Genomic DNA, 14,087 nt, shown 5'->3' on the forward strand with positions numbered 1-14,087 from the left:
GAGGTTCTAAAAAAGATGAGAAGAAGCAGTTCTCAAGCCTCATGATCATATACGTCACCAGTGACCACTTTTTTTCCAGTAAAACAATTAGCAAAAATAGGAAAAAGAGTCAATAGTAAAGGAGTGAATTAATTTTAAAATTTCATCATTCAACCAGAATTTTCCAAATAGTTCAGATTCTAACAAACCCAAAGAGAGAGAAATTTCCAAGCTATTGGGGCACTTTTGATTCCAGTTAGGGCCCTTTCACACTTGCGTTCCTTTCTTCCAGCATAGAGTTCCGTCGTCGGGGCTCTATGCCGGAAGAATCCTGATCAGTTTTATCCTAATGCATTCTGAATGGAGAGAAATCCGTTCAGGATGCATCAGGATGTCTTCAGTTCCGGAACGGAACGTTTTTTGGCCGGAGAAAATACCGCAGCATGCTGTGCTTTTTGCTCCGGTCAAAAATCCTGAACACTTGCCGCAAGGCCGGATCCGGAATTAATGCTTATTGAAAGGCATTGATCCGGATCCGGCCTTAAGCTAAACGTCGTTTCAGCGCATTGCCGGATCCTATGTTTAGCTTTTTCAGAGTGGTTACCATGGCTGCCGGGACGCTAAAGTCCTGGCAGCCATGGTAAAGTGTAGTGGGGAGCGGGGGAGCAGTGTACTTACCGTCCGTGCGGCTCCCCGGGCGCTCCAGAGTGACGTCAGAACGTCCCATGCGCATGGATGACGTGATCCATGTGATCACGTGATCCATGCCCATAGGGCACTCTGACGTCATTCTGGAGCGCCCGGGGAGCCGCACGGACTGTAAGTATACTTCTCCCCCGCTCCCCACTACTACTATGGCAGCCAGGACTTTAATAGCATCCTGGGTGCCATAGTAACACTGAACGCATTTTGAAGACGTATCCGTCTTCAAATGCTTTCAGTTCACTTGCGTTTTTCCGGATCCGGCGGGCACCTCCGGCAAATGGAGTGCACGCCGGATCCGGACAACGCAAGTGTGAAAGAGCCCTTACATAGTTGTTAAGGTTCGAAAACTCCAAACTGTAATCCTTCTATATTGATCCACAGAAAAAAAAAAAATCCCTGGATCAATGTCCATCTTCCATTTAAGAAAGGGTTGGGCCAAAGTGAAAGGGTGTGTAGAACAAGATTTCTATATTTTGTCATAAGCCTCAATGTTATTTTGAAATAAAAAGTCATCTAAACCTTTTTTGAAGCCATCTCCTGTATTTGCTGTGACCAGCTCCTGCAGCAATTCCAGAGATTCACAGCCCTTACTGTAAAGAATCCTTGTTGTCTCTTATGACTGAATCTTTTTTTCTCCAGGCGTAGGGAGTGAACCCTTGTTTTTTTTATGGGGTTTAACAAAAAATAGCTTTCCTTGCTATTTTTTGTATGGTCCGTTTACATATATTGTACAGGTTAATCATGTCCCCCTTAGACATCTATTTTCTAGGCTAAACAAATTCAGTTTATTTACGCTTTGCTCATAGCTAGAGATGAGCGAATAATTGAGAAGTTCGATTCGGCTGATAACGCCAAATGTTACAAAAAAATGTGCTTCATGACAAATTACTTCGTCGCGAAGTGCATTTTTTTGTAAGTAGCGGGAGCAATGACAGGGAGCTGCTATAGTTGCGCCCCCATCATTGTACCCCTCAGATGCCACTTTCACACATGATTGCGGCATCTGAGTGTAAAAACAGTGTAAAATTAACAATAAAAAAAATTTGTCAAACTTACTGACTCCATTTGCTCTTAATGGGCCGGCCGCCTCCATCTTGTTTGAAGATTTGGAGTAAAATATTGCGCAACAGTATTTCTGCTGAAATCTTCAATCAAGATGGAGACTGGCGGCACGTCGCGAGCAAATGGAGGAGGTAAGTTTCAATTTTTTTGTTTTTTTACACTTTTTTTTAAATCGATTCGCTGACATGAAGCACAAGGAAATTCAGCTTTAAGGCGTATTGAATTTATCCTGAAATTCGGATCGAATTCCACTTTGTGGGATTCGATTCGCTCATCTCTACTCATAGCTAAGATCTTCCAGGCCCTTTATCAGTTTAGTTGCTCTCCTCTGTACTTTTTCTAACTCCAGGGCATCCTTTTTTTGGATTGGTGCCCAGAACTGAACCGCGTATTCCAGGTGAGGCTGTACCAATGCTTTGTATAGTAGCAATATTTCATCCCTATCTCACGAGACCATACCTCTTTTTATACAAGACAAAATTCTGTTGTCCTTAGAGGCAGCAGACTGGCAATGCATGCTGTTTTTTAGTCTATGATCTATCAATACACCCATATCCTTCACAACCAGTGACTCTCCCAGATTTACTTTCCCTAGGACATATGCTGCTTGCATAACTTTACATTTATCGATATTGAACCTCATTTGCCAAGTCATATTGTAACTTATTAACATCTTCCATAGACTGTACCTTATAACAAAGTTTGGTGTCATCTCCAAAAATAGAAACAGCACTATTAATCCCATCCTGTATGTCATTAATGAATAAATTGAATTAGAACAATAGTCAATAGAAGCTGGCTAGACTTGGGACCCCTTGAGAAGTTATGGAACGGCTTACAGTCACTTAAAAAAAAAACTGTCATTTCTCATAAAACTTCTTGATAAGGGCCTAAAGGGAGGAGTAAGGCGTTCTTTACAGCAAAGAAGCTAGACAGTTGTGTTGGTAGAAACGTTTTTATAGGAGTTTTCCGGGGTTTTTATATTAATGGCCTGATTGACAGGACAGACAACCTGTCACGGTAGGTGAGGGAAGGAAAGCAAACCAAACACAACAAAATTAAACAAAACAGCAGGCTAGGCCCCACAGCTAGGGAACAGAGAAAGGTCACCTCCTGACAATCCCTGAGCCTTTCCCTGACTGCTACCAACATGAACAAATCTCGATGGTAGAAGTGTTCATGCACACCAACCTAAGCCCTTCTGAAACTGACACAAACCCTCAGCTAGGGAGCAGGTGAAAAGACAACCGGTTCTTTGCACAATATGAAGGAACCAGCGTCTACCTAAGGCCTAGCCAGAACAAACAACAGAAGGGAAGGAAAGAGTACTTAACTGAAGACGAACTGGGAGCAGGAGATCCACAAAACACCAGCAGAGATCTCCAAGAGAAACTATAAACCGCAAGGGCTATTGTGAGAGGCAGGTATAAATAGCATCACTAACTAATGAGCAGAACCTGTGAGGGGGTGGGATCCTGCCAAAAGCCACAACAAAGCAATCTGTCAGATAGATTCAAGTGCAGCAAGTCTGACAGATCTTCTCAGATCACTCACAGGGCAGGGCGTGATAGTAACCTATGGGCACCCAGGACCAACTTTATCTGGGTGTGCCCTGTGAAAGGCGTTCACAAGGCGGCTAGCATTGACATCGGTAGCCGGAACCCACATCCTTTCCTCAGGACCGTATCCCCTCCAGTGCACCAGGTACTGAAGGGAACACAGAATAACACGCGAGTTGAGTATTTTGGAGATCTGAAACTCCAGATTGCCATCTACCAAGACAGGAGGAGGAGGCAAAGGAGATGGTTCAGCAGGTTCAACATACTTCTTCAGCAAGGACCTGTGAAACACATTATGGATCTTCCAGGCCTGCGGAAGTTTCAGACGAAACGCCACCAGATTAATAATGGCCGAGATTTTGTAAGAACCAATAATTCTTGGGCAGGAGATCCACAAAACACCAGCAGAGATCTCCAAGAGAAACTATAAACCGCAAGGGCTATTGTGAGAGGCAGGTATAAATAGCATCACTAACTAATGAGCAGAACCTGTGAGGGGGTGGGATCCTGCCAAAAGCCACAACAAAGCAATCTGTCAGATAGATTCAAGTGCAGCAAGTCTGACAGATCTTCTCAGATCACTCACAGGGCAGGGCGTGATAGTAACCTATGGGCACCCAGGACCAACTTTATCTGGGTGTGCCCTGTGAAAGGCGTTCACAAGGCGGCTAGCATTGACATCGGTAGCCGGAACCCACATCCTTTCCTCAGGACCGTATCCCCTCCAGTGCACCAGGTACTGAAGGGAACACAGAATAACACGCGAGTTGAGTATTTTGGAGATCTGAAACTCCAGATTGCCATCTACCAAGACAGGAGGAGGAGGCAAAGGAGATGGTTCAGCAGGTTCAACATACTTCTTCAGCAAGGACCTGTGAAACACATTATGGATCTTCCAGGCCTGCGGAAGTTTCAGACGAAACGCCACCAGATTAATAATGGCCGAGATTTTGTAAGAACCAATAATTCTTGGGCCCAACTTCCAAGAGGGTACTTTCAACTTAATGTTCTTAGTGGATAACCACACCAAATCACCCACACAAAGGTCCGGACCAGCCATACGTCTCTTGTCAGCCATCCATTTATATCTTTCGCCCATCTTTTCCAAATTAACCTGAATCTTCCGCCAGATAGAACACAATAAAGAAGAGAATCTCTCCTCTTCAGGTATACCAGAAAATTCAGTCCCAGAAAAAGTACCAAACTGAGGGTGAAAACCATATGTGCCAAAAAATGGTGACTTATCAGTTGACTCATGTCTATGGTTATTCAAGGCAAACTCAGCCAAAGACAAAAATGAAGACCACTCTTCCTGATTCTCAGCGAAAAAATACCTCAAATAAGTCTCCAGGTTCTGGTTAGTGCACTCAGTTTGTCCATTCGACTGAGGATGGAAAGCCGAAGAGAAAGACAACTTTGACACTTTGACACGGTCTTGGCCAGCATAGAGTCTGCAGAGAAAGAAACTTTGATGAGATAAAGAGAAGGAGTACTACAACCCCCATCCTTGGTTATATCCATAAATCGCTATCTGGGAGGATTTGGTCTGTCATTTGCTTGGAACCGTGTTTTTTTTTTTTTTTTTTTACAGGTGCCATGTTTCTTTCTTTTCTTTTTTTTATAAGAGCTTTATTAGAAAGGTTTGTATCATACATTAATTTTTTTTGTAACAACATTAGTAATCGACATAAGAGTTAACAGTTATATTGAGATATGGTAACAGCAGTGTAAAAGGATATGATTATACTGGGTCAATGTTTCAAACACCTTAAATTCCTAAAATGTTCCCAGTTTTCCCAGGTAGCTCTGAATTTAGAGTAATTGCGATTTTCCCAAGCTGCTATTTCTTCAAATCTATAGATATTGTCGACTTTCCCTATCCACTACCCCAGGGAAAGGAGCTCAGGTTTGAGACAGAATCTGGGTACTAGAAGACGGGCACTGGTTAAAGGTTTTTTTAAAAGAGGAGGTACCACCTCCCTGGAGCATCGGACAGAAAAGCACAATAAAGCCAATTGGGGAGACAGAGAGATTTTCGTTTTGCACACCTCGTTACTTTTGTGAAAAATCTCACTCCACCACTTTTGAATTGGTGGGCACAACCACCACACATAATAAAAGGAGCCTCTTTCTCCCCTGCAGCGCCAGCATATATCAGTATTTGTCTGGTCGTATCTGCAAGTGATATCAGGAGTTTTATACCACCTAGTGAGGATCTTGTATCCATTTTCCTGGATTCTAACACATCTTGAGGCAACGTGGGGTATCACAAGTAATCTAGAACATTCTTCGGGTGTTAAAGAGCATCTCAAATCCCGTTCCCATAGACCCACAAACGCCAGTTTTGGTGTAGAGATGGGAGCATTAAGTACCTTATAAAGGTTTGAGATTGGTTTTGTTAGCGGAGTAGACCTATCTATCAATCTTTCGAACCAGGTGAGAGGTCTAAGAGCTTGTCTTGGAATATATTTAGATATAAATGTTTGAAGAAAGGATATCAAAGGTAAATGGGGATCATGGACACAAGAGATTCTCCATCTAATACCGATCCTTTCTCATCAAAGAAGGAAAGTAGTGGGATTTTCATTTGGCGAATACATATAGGGAGAGTTTGTCTCAGTGCTAATGGGGCAGCGCTTATTAAATCTCTCATCTGTATCAGTGGAGAAGGTAGAGGGATCCCCCATGAGGATGACTAAAACCAGTTCCATGTATCAATAGTGGCCCTGACCATATGGTTGGTTTGCGTTATAGGGACTTTAAGGTCCGTTGGTCCTATTAATAATCTCCTGAGGGACGTCGAGAAATTAGTAGCTTCCATGTCTACCCAGGACCTATGTAGTGGTTGTCTAAACCAATCGATTATTCTAGACACAAATATGGCTCTGCCATATAGCAGCGGATTAGGAAGGCCTATACCTCCCGAGGATCTAGGTCTCTGGAGGAGTGAGGTAGATAGGCGAGATCTTTTACCTGCCCAAATGAAGGAGCGAATGCTTTTGGTTACGGATTTATAGAATGATTTTGGTACCAGGATTGGAAGAAGACAGACGAGTAGCTAACATTTTAGCCAGCAACTTTAGGTCTAGATTTGATAACTATATTGGGCGGTAATTTGCACGTTGCCCTGGATCCTTTCCTTCTTTTGGTATAATTGTTATGTGTGCCCTAGTTATGTCTGATGTAAGAGGGGATCCATGCAATGACTGATTACAAATGGCCAATAGGTGAGGGAGTATAGATTTGCTAAATGAGCGGTAGTATAGGGTCGGCAAACCATCAGGCCCTGGGGTTTCCCATTGGGGAGGCTTTTTATAGCTGCTAGGAGCTCCTCTTCAGTAAAAGGGGATTGCAAGGATTCCCTCTGGGTATTATCTAGTTTAGGGAGTGTTAAAGATTCAAGAAAGGTATTAATAGGGCTCTGGGATGAGGCTGGGTCTTTCATTGGGTCCTGGTGAGAAATATTATATAGTTCTAGATAGAAATTTTGGAATTGATGGGCTATTTCTTTTGTTGTTACTGCTATACCTCCACCTGGTTTATGTATATTACAGATGTAGTTTTGAGCTTTCCTTTGTTTAATACGGCTCATCATAAACTTGGACGCTTTATCCCCATGAGCGAAGTATTTGTACTGGGAGTGTAAATAGTATTTGGCAGAGGCAGTGTTTAGAAGGTTCTTAAGCTCTGACCTAAGATCGGTCAATCTGGTTAAATGGGAGGCAAATAAGGAATGTTTGTGGAGAAGTTCTAATTTGTGTCTCTTCCAATAAAGCATCTACCTGTGCTGCTTTTTATTTCTTGAGCCTAGCTCCAATGCTGATGAATTGGTCTCTTATAAAGGCTTTATGGGCATCCCATATTACATGGGGGGAGGTTTCTGGGAGGGAGTTTAATAGGAAATATTCATCCAGCAACTTTTGCACCTGCTCCTTCTGTGTTTGGGTGGATATTAATTGTTCATTGAGCCGCCACTTAAAGGGATTCTGTCACCAGGTTTCACCCCTGTCAGCTAAACATATGCTGATGTTCAGGGCCTCATCACGATTCCTAATGTGGGCTTATAAATGTGATCTGTAGCCTTATTTTACTAAAAAACAGCTTTTACTAACCTGTCACTCAAAGGGGATATCAGGGGATGTCAAGGGATGCAAGGTGCCTGCCGCACCCACCGCCGTTCGTGCCCAGCGCCGCCTTTCCAGACTTCTGCGCCGCCTCCTAATCATCTGTGCCGCCTCTCGCTCTTCGTCCCTCCCCCCTCCTCCTGCTGTAAGATCTTGCGCGTGCGGACAGGGCTCTGAGAGGCTGGCGCCAGAGTGCAGGTCATACAGGGGGTTGAGCGAAGTGCCGGCGCATGCGCACTTCGCTGTAAGAAGCCAAATGGAGAAGTCCGCACGGGCGCATCAGGCAGAGCCCTGTGCGCACGCGCGAGATCTTACAGCAGGAGGAGGGGGAGGGAGAGCGAGAGGCGGCACAAAGGATTAGGAGGCGGCACAGAAGTCTGGAAAGGCGGCGCTGGGCACGAACGGCACCTTGCATCACTTGACATCCCCTGACTTACCTTTGGGCACCTTATTTCTTTGAGTGACAGGTTAGTAAAAGCTGTTTTTTAGCAAAATAAAGCTACAGATCACATTTATAAGCCCACATTAGGAATCGTGATGAGGCCCTGAACATCAGCATATGTTTAGCTGACAGGGGTGAAACCTGGTGACAGAATCCCTTTAAAAGCTCGGGGAGCTCGTTGGGGTGTGGAGATCTTCAGGAACATCGGTGAGTGGTCTGATAGATGTATAGATCCTATTTTCCTGGCACAGTTGTAAATGTTCTTTTGAGACGAACAAATAATCTAATCTTTGGTAGGAACCATGTACATTGGAGAAAAAGGTGTAGTCGCGGCTGGAGGGATTTAGCATTCTCCATGCGTCAACCAGGTGGGTATTTTGGAGATTTCTGCGAATGATTTTGAGAGCTTTCTGGGACAGGGCAGATCTAAGGGAGGATGAATCCAATTGAGGTTCTAATGTAATGTTAAAATCTCCTCCCAATACGACCACACCCTCACTAAAGGATTCTATAATTGGGAAAAGAGATTTAAACCAAACTGTCTGATTCACATTAGGGGCATAGATATTGATAAATGTGTATGTTTGATTGGCTATTCTGCCTTTCACTAGGATATCAGCACCATATTCAGTGTCTTGGATATGGTGACAGTTCTGGAAAGGTGTATCTCTGCTGAAGACCACACTTACACCTCTGGAGGCTGATGAGTCTGATCCATAGTGGAACCAGGAAGGGAACCGTGAATAAGAGAGGTTCAGGTAATGGTTGAATCTAAAATGAGTCTCTTGCAGGAGGAGGATAGAGCAGTCCATTTTCTTCAAATGTGAAAAGATCTGGCACCTCTTAGAAGGTGAGTTAAATCCCTTCACATTGTAAGAAACTATTTTGAGACTAGCCATGTTAAAATGGTTGTACAAGTGGGTGATGCTTTTGCTCTCTATGATATGACTTAAGATGCAGATTAAGAATATGTATACTCAGCCTCTCTAGGTGAAGCGAAGGGGTTCCACAAGAGTTCCACAGTGTCATTTCTGTAGGAACACGTGTTAAGAAGCATTCACTGCAACAAAAAACACTATCAAAACAAAATAACCCAAAACAGGTCATAAAACATAAGGCTAAGTTCAGCATAGATAGCCTTTTGAATGAAACTTGTATCATTGAGAAAAGAGTGACAGAGATAGGAAGGTAAATAAGGGGGGCGGGGGAGAATAACAGTGTGTTATAACACCCTACGGTAGGAGTAAGGATCCGGTCAAAGGCTCAGATAATCTAGACAGTTGGAATATAAGGGGGTTGAGTAGTCATAAAAGACTGAGCCAGTAAAGAAAAGGGCCAGAGCCCATTATAGGTATAATATCTGGGGGAGAGCACTTAGTTTAGTTAGATCAGTCCCCTATTGGGAGTCTTCTAGTAGTCTTCTAGGAGTAGTGTTCCTTTTGTCCATTTTGTCCCTTGCAGATTTAGGAGTGCGTTGTCTTTCTTAGGGTTCTTGTCTTGGCAATTCAGGCAGGTCTGCAAGTTCCTGGATGGGATCCGAATTAGAGATGGCCAGTGAATCAATCTGTAGCAGGTTGTAAACAGCATTCAAGTCACCGAATGAGGATATTTGGATTTTGCGACCCTCATGTGCAAAAGATAGGCCAAAAGGAAAGGATCACCTATATATAATTTTGCGTGACCTTAGCATGTCGGTGAGGGGTTTGAGTGCTCTTTCCTTTTTTTAGCGTAGATTGTGCTAGGTCTTGAAAAACATAAATTTCGTGGCCATCCCACATGATGTTATTAGTGTCTCTTGCTCTAGACAGAATCACCTCTGTCACTGGGAAACTGAGAAATTTACAAATGACGTCTCTTGGTGGTTCAGATAAAGGTGACTTCGGGCGAAGGGCCCTATGTGCCCTCTCTAGTATGATTTCATGGTCAGAATCTGGGCCCAAAAGTTGCAGACATATTTGCGCGATCGTAGGGATGTCGCCAGCGCCAACCGTTTCTGGGATTCCACGGTACCGCAGGTTATTGCGTCTCGCCCAATTTTCTTGATCTTCGATCGCATTATATATATTGTTTAGGTTGGACTGATAGACTTGCAGGCATTGCGTTACTGCAGCCTGATGTTGGAGGATTAGTGTTTGAGAGTCTTCTAAGGATTCAACTCCCGTCCCTATCTGGCGGACATCTGGCTTTATGGCCGCTAAGTCAGCGCTCAGTGGTTCCAGCACTGAGGTTAGGGAGGATGACAGTATTTCTTTTAAATATGAGCAGGAAATAGGGAGGTTATCCGATTCATTCTCACCTCCGCATGCTGCTCCCGCATCCTCTTGCTGTCTCTGGCTCGCCGCTCTTTGAGTCACCGGCGCCATCTTGGAGACATATGTGTCAGCAGGTTTTTTTTATGAATTTCTCCATATCACCACTATTCACCCCCGACTTCGGGTGGCTGGCATGTTCCCCTGACTTGGGATTCCTGATCTTGACCATAATTGATTGTTATCGCAGTGATTTCAGGCTGAAAGGGTGCTTTAGTACATGGAGCTGTAACTTCAGGCACATCTCCGTCCGGCGCTAGCTCCGCCCCCCACTTGGAACCGTGTTTGATAACGTTGGATGTACTACAACTCCAATTCCGCACTAGCGTATAGAGACTTGTCTTCTACAACTTGTCTGGTTACTGACTCCATCACAATTCGCAGGCCACAGCACCTATATCTCCTGCCTTGCACCTGTACAACACTCATAACACCAAGAGCACCCCAACTACCATCAGGAAGGAGCCTTAATATCAGGTGTGCCCGGAGGGCAAGAAAGGGTGCATCCTCCTATTATTGCCCTGGCCCTAGGGAGCATAAGTTTGAGGATTGCAACTGTGAATAACTGTTGCAGCCAGAGCCAATGCCACTCCTCTGGGACTTGCGGCATGACAAAACAGTATCAAGATTGTGGATTTCAGCCAATGCATTGCAAAGTGACCCATCAATCGACCCATTTCATGGGGTCCTGGTGATATCACTGCTTCTAGGGTCACTGTCCTTGGGGCTCCTCTACCTAGTAATTGGTGCAATTATATATTTTTTTATTGTAGTGTCCCTTTTATGGTTTGTTCACACTAGAGATGAGCGAATTTCGAAAAAATTGGATTCAGTTTGATTCAAATTTATTCGTGGCTAATCGTGTTAAAAACGGCTATTTCCTGGCTGCAGAGAGCCTTTATAGTGGTTTAGAACACTATGCCTTGCAGTAACACGCATAGGGAGTCTGCTGTGGTAGTGAAACAATACTGTGAGTCAGTATGACACGCAAATGACAAGCGTCGCTCTTAGGGTCACTGCACAATTCAGTGTGGCTGTCTTTAAAAGGCCCACTTGCATGCCATTACATGCGCTGCCGCCACAAGCCCGGCTGTATGACTATAAGCTTCAGAGAAAGTAGAGGGCTGTGCTTTGAGGGCAAAGTACTCCATTAGATTGACCAGATGGAGCTTCTGCAGTTGTTGTCAAGCTACGTTTTACCTGTTATTTGCACTTTATTTATTGCTCAATCTTTTGTTATTTTATTGCTGTATTTCATTGCTGTAAGTCCCCTGATGAGTTGGCCTCAGGCTAATGAAACGCGTCAGGCAGAGTGGTACAGGGACCTAACTATTTACTGCTTGATTTTCTGTGCATAATTATATGTTTATGCCTGGGCAGGATATTATATACCTGCATATTTGCTTTATGTCGCTATATCTTTGTGTTTTCTTCTATTGTGCAAGGTGGCAGTTCCTCCGCTTGCTCCTTTTCCCCAACGAAGCTGGGCAGTCAATTGGCGCAGCATAGGGACATTAAGGGTTATACTAGGAGGAAGGAGACACGCAGTGGGATCGCCCTGTTTAGGGTGAGTTTGTTGTTCCCCAACGTTTAGGATCATTAGAGGAGGGCTTACTAGGAGGAAGAGACCCAGTTTTCCCTTCCCCTCCCTACTCCCCCCTTATCCCCTTTGTATGTCTCCTGGCACTAATATAGAAATACTGTATTTATTCACCACTGAGTGATTTGTGATAAATGTGTTACACCCTGGCGGGCGGTGTTCCGCTTCTTTTTGGGCATATTATTTTAATGATGTGTTAAAAGTTATGTCTTAATTGAGGTCACCCATGAATTTAGATTTTCAGTATGACATGCAGATGAAAGGAATCGCTCTTAGAATCACTGTACACTTCACTTATTTGGGCAGTTACTGGGCCAAAATGACCAAATAACTCAAATGTGAACTCAGCCTTACAGGTCAAAGTTAGCGTCAAGAAGAAGCGCACTTCTTTTACACCATCGGCAGCTGATTCCACATAGATGTCTACAGAACCTGTTCTAATAAACTCTTATACAAGTAGAGTCCCCCCCCACACCCCTGACAGAATGGAGAGAATGGAGAGCAGTAAGTTTGTGTTGACTTCACTGATTGTTTTGCCCTTTCTCTGATCTGTTAGAACAATAACCCCCAAAAAACGCATCCTGTCTGTGGAGCATCTGCCTTCACTTTTTCTAAAGCCAAAAAAAATAGGAGTGGATCCAAAACAGAGATGACACCCACTCCTGCTTTTGGCTACCAAATCATAAACCAATTCTGATGCAAAATAGTGACCATGTCATGCAGGCCTTACAGCTGTTACATAGACAGGATCCGTTGTGCGTCTCATTTTTCCTTCCTTCTAAAAGATCAGAAGAAGGGTAAAATAAATGATGTCAGCCAGGCCGAAAGGCAAAATAGTGGCCCAGTCATGAAGTGGGGAGGGTGAGAACAGCATGAGAAGTCCACAGAGTGGTCCTATGACATAGTGGTGAGGTGACAGCAGCATCAGGAGGCCACAGAGTGGCACAATGACAGTGTGGAGGTGGCAGCAGAGGCATGAGCAGACCACAGAATGGCACAATGACAGTGTGGAGGTGGCAGCAGCATCATCAGGAGGCCACAGAGTGGCACAATGACAGTGTGGAGGTGGCGGCAGCAGCATCAGGAGGAGGCCAAATGGTGGCACAATGACAGTGTGGAGGTGGAAGCAGTAGCATCAAGAGGCCATAGAGTGGCAAGGTAACATAGTGTGGAGGTGGCAGCAGCATTAGGAGACCACAGAGTGGCAATGTGACATAGTGTGGAGGTGGCAGCAGCATCAGGAGACCACAGAGTGGCAAGGTGACATAGTGTGGAGGTGGCAGCAGCATCAGAAGACCACAGAATGACCCAGTGACAGAGTGGAGAGATGGGTGGCAATACCAGTACCAGCTGAAGATGGTGGGTTAAAGAAGGAGCACTTGGCATTAGATGTGTGGCATCAGGCTGGTGGCAGCATCAGAATAGTAGCTGAGGCAGGTAGCCAGAAGAAACCGATCTCTTTTGTTAAAGTGTTGGCGTGGCACCATGGATGATCTAGTCTGATGCATCAGGCATTGGTGGGTGGAAATCCTGGCTGATCCACCCCTTATTCATCTTGACAAAGGTCAGTCTCTCCACATTTTAGGTGGACAGGCAAGTTCTTCTTGGGGTACCTATGGCCCCCGCCACACTAAACACCTGCTCTGATGCCACACTACTGGCCGGGCAGGACAGATTTTCCAGGGCAAACTCTGCCAGTTGTGGCCACAAATCAAGCTTGGCTGCCCAGTAGTCCAGCGGATCTTCAATGTGGGGTGGCAGGGTGCTGCCCAAGTATGCCACCACCTGCTGGTTCAGGTCCTGCTCCAGGTCCAGCTACTGCTTGTGACTAGTTTCTTCACTAGGCGGGTGAAGAAAGCTGCTCATCAGCGGCTCTAGACTAAAGTTGCTGCTGATGGAGCTGGAATTGCACCCACCCTGCCACAGCAGCCATGTAAGTGGAACGTTAGCGCAGAGAGCCCCCCGGTCAGAACAGCAAGAGGATGGACCATGGCGCAGATAAACAGCGGCCACCTCACTACATAGGATGTCTCTATAGTAGTTCAGTTTGTCCTCCCTCTCAGTGGGTGTAAAAAAAAAGGCCCCTATTTTGGACCGGTAGCAAGGGTCCAACAAGGTGGAGAACCAGAAGCAATCCCTCTGCATGTGCAGTGAGCATGCATCGGGCCATTTGTGCAAGTGACTCGGAGGGACTCCCTGCCTTCATCTCCACTGCATACTGCCACGGTGTGTCTGGGTCCTCTGCCTCGTCTTCCTCAACACCCTGTAGCTCCTCTAGCTGCTCCTGCTCCTCCTCTCCTGTCACCT

This window comes from Bufo bufo, chromosome 4 (assembly GCF_905171765.1).
Source record: "Bufo bufo chromosome 4, aBufBuf1.1, whole genome shotgun sequence".
Lineage (NCBI taxonomy): Eukaryota > Metazoa > Chordata > Amphibia > Anura > Bufonidae > Bufo > Bufo bufo.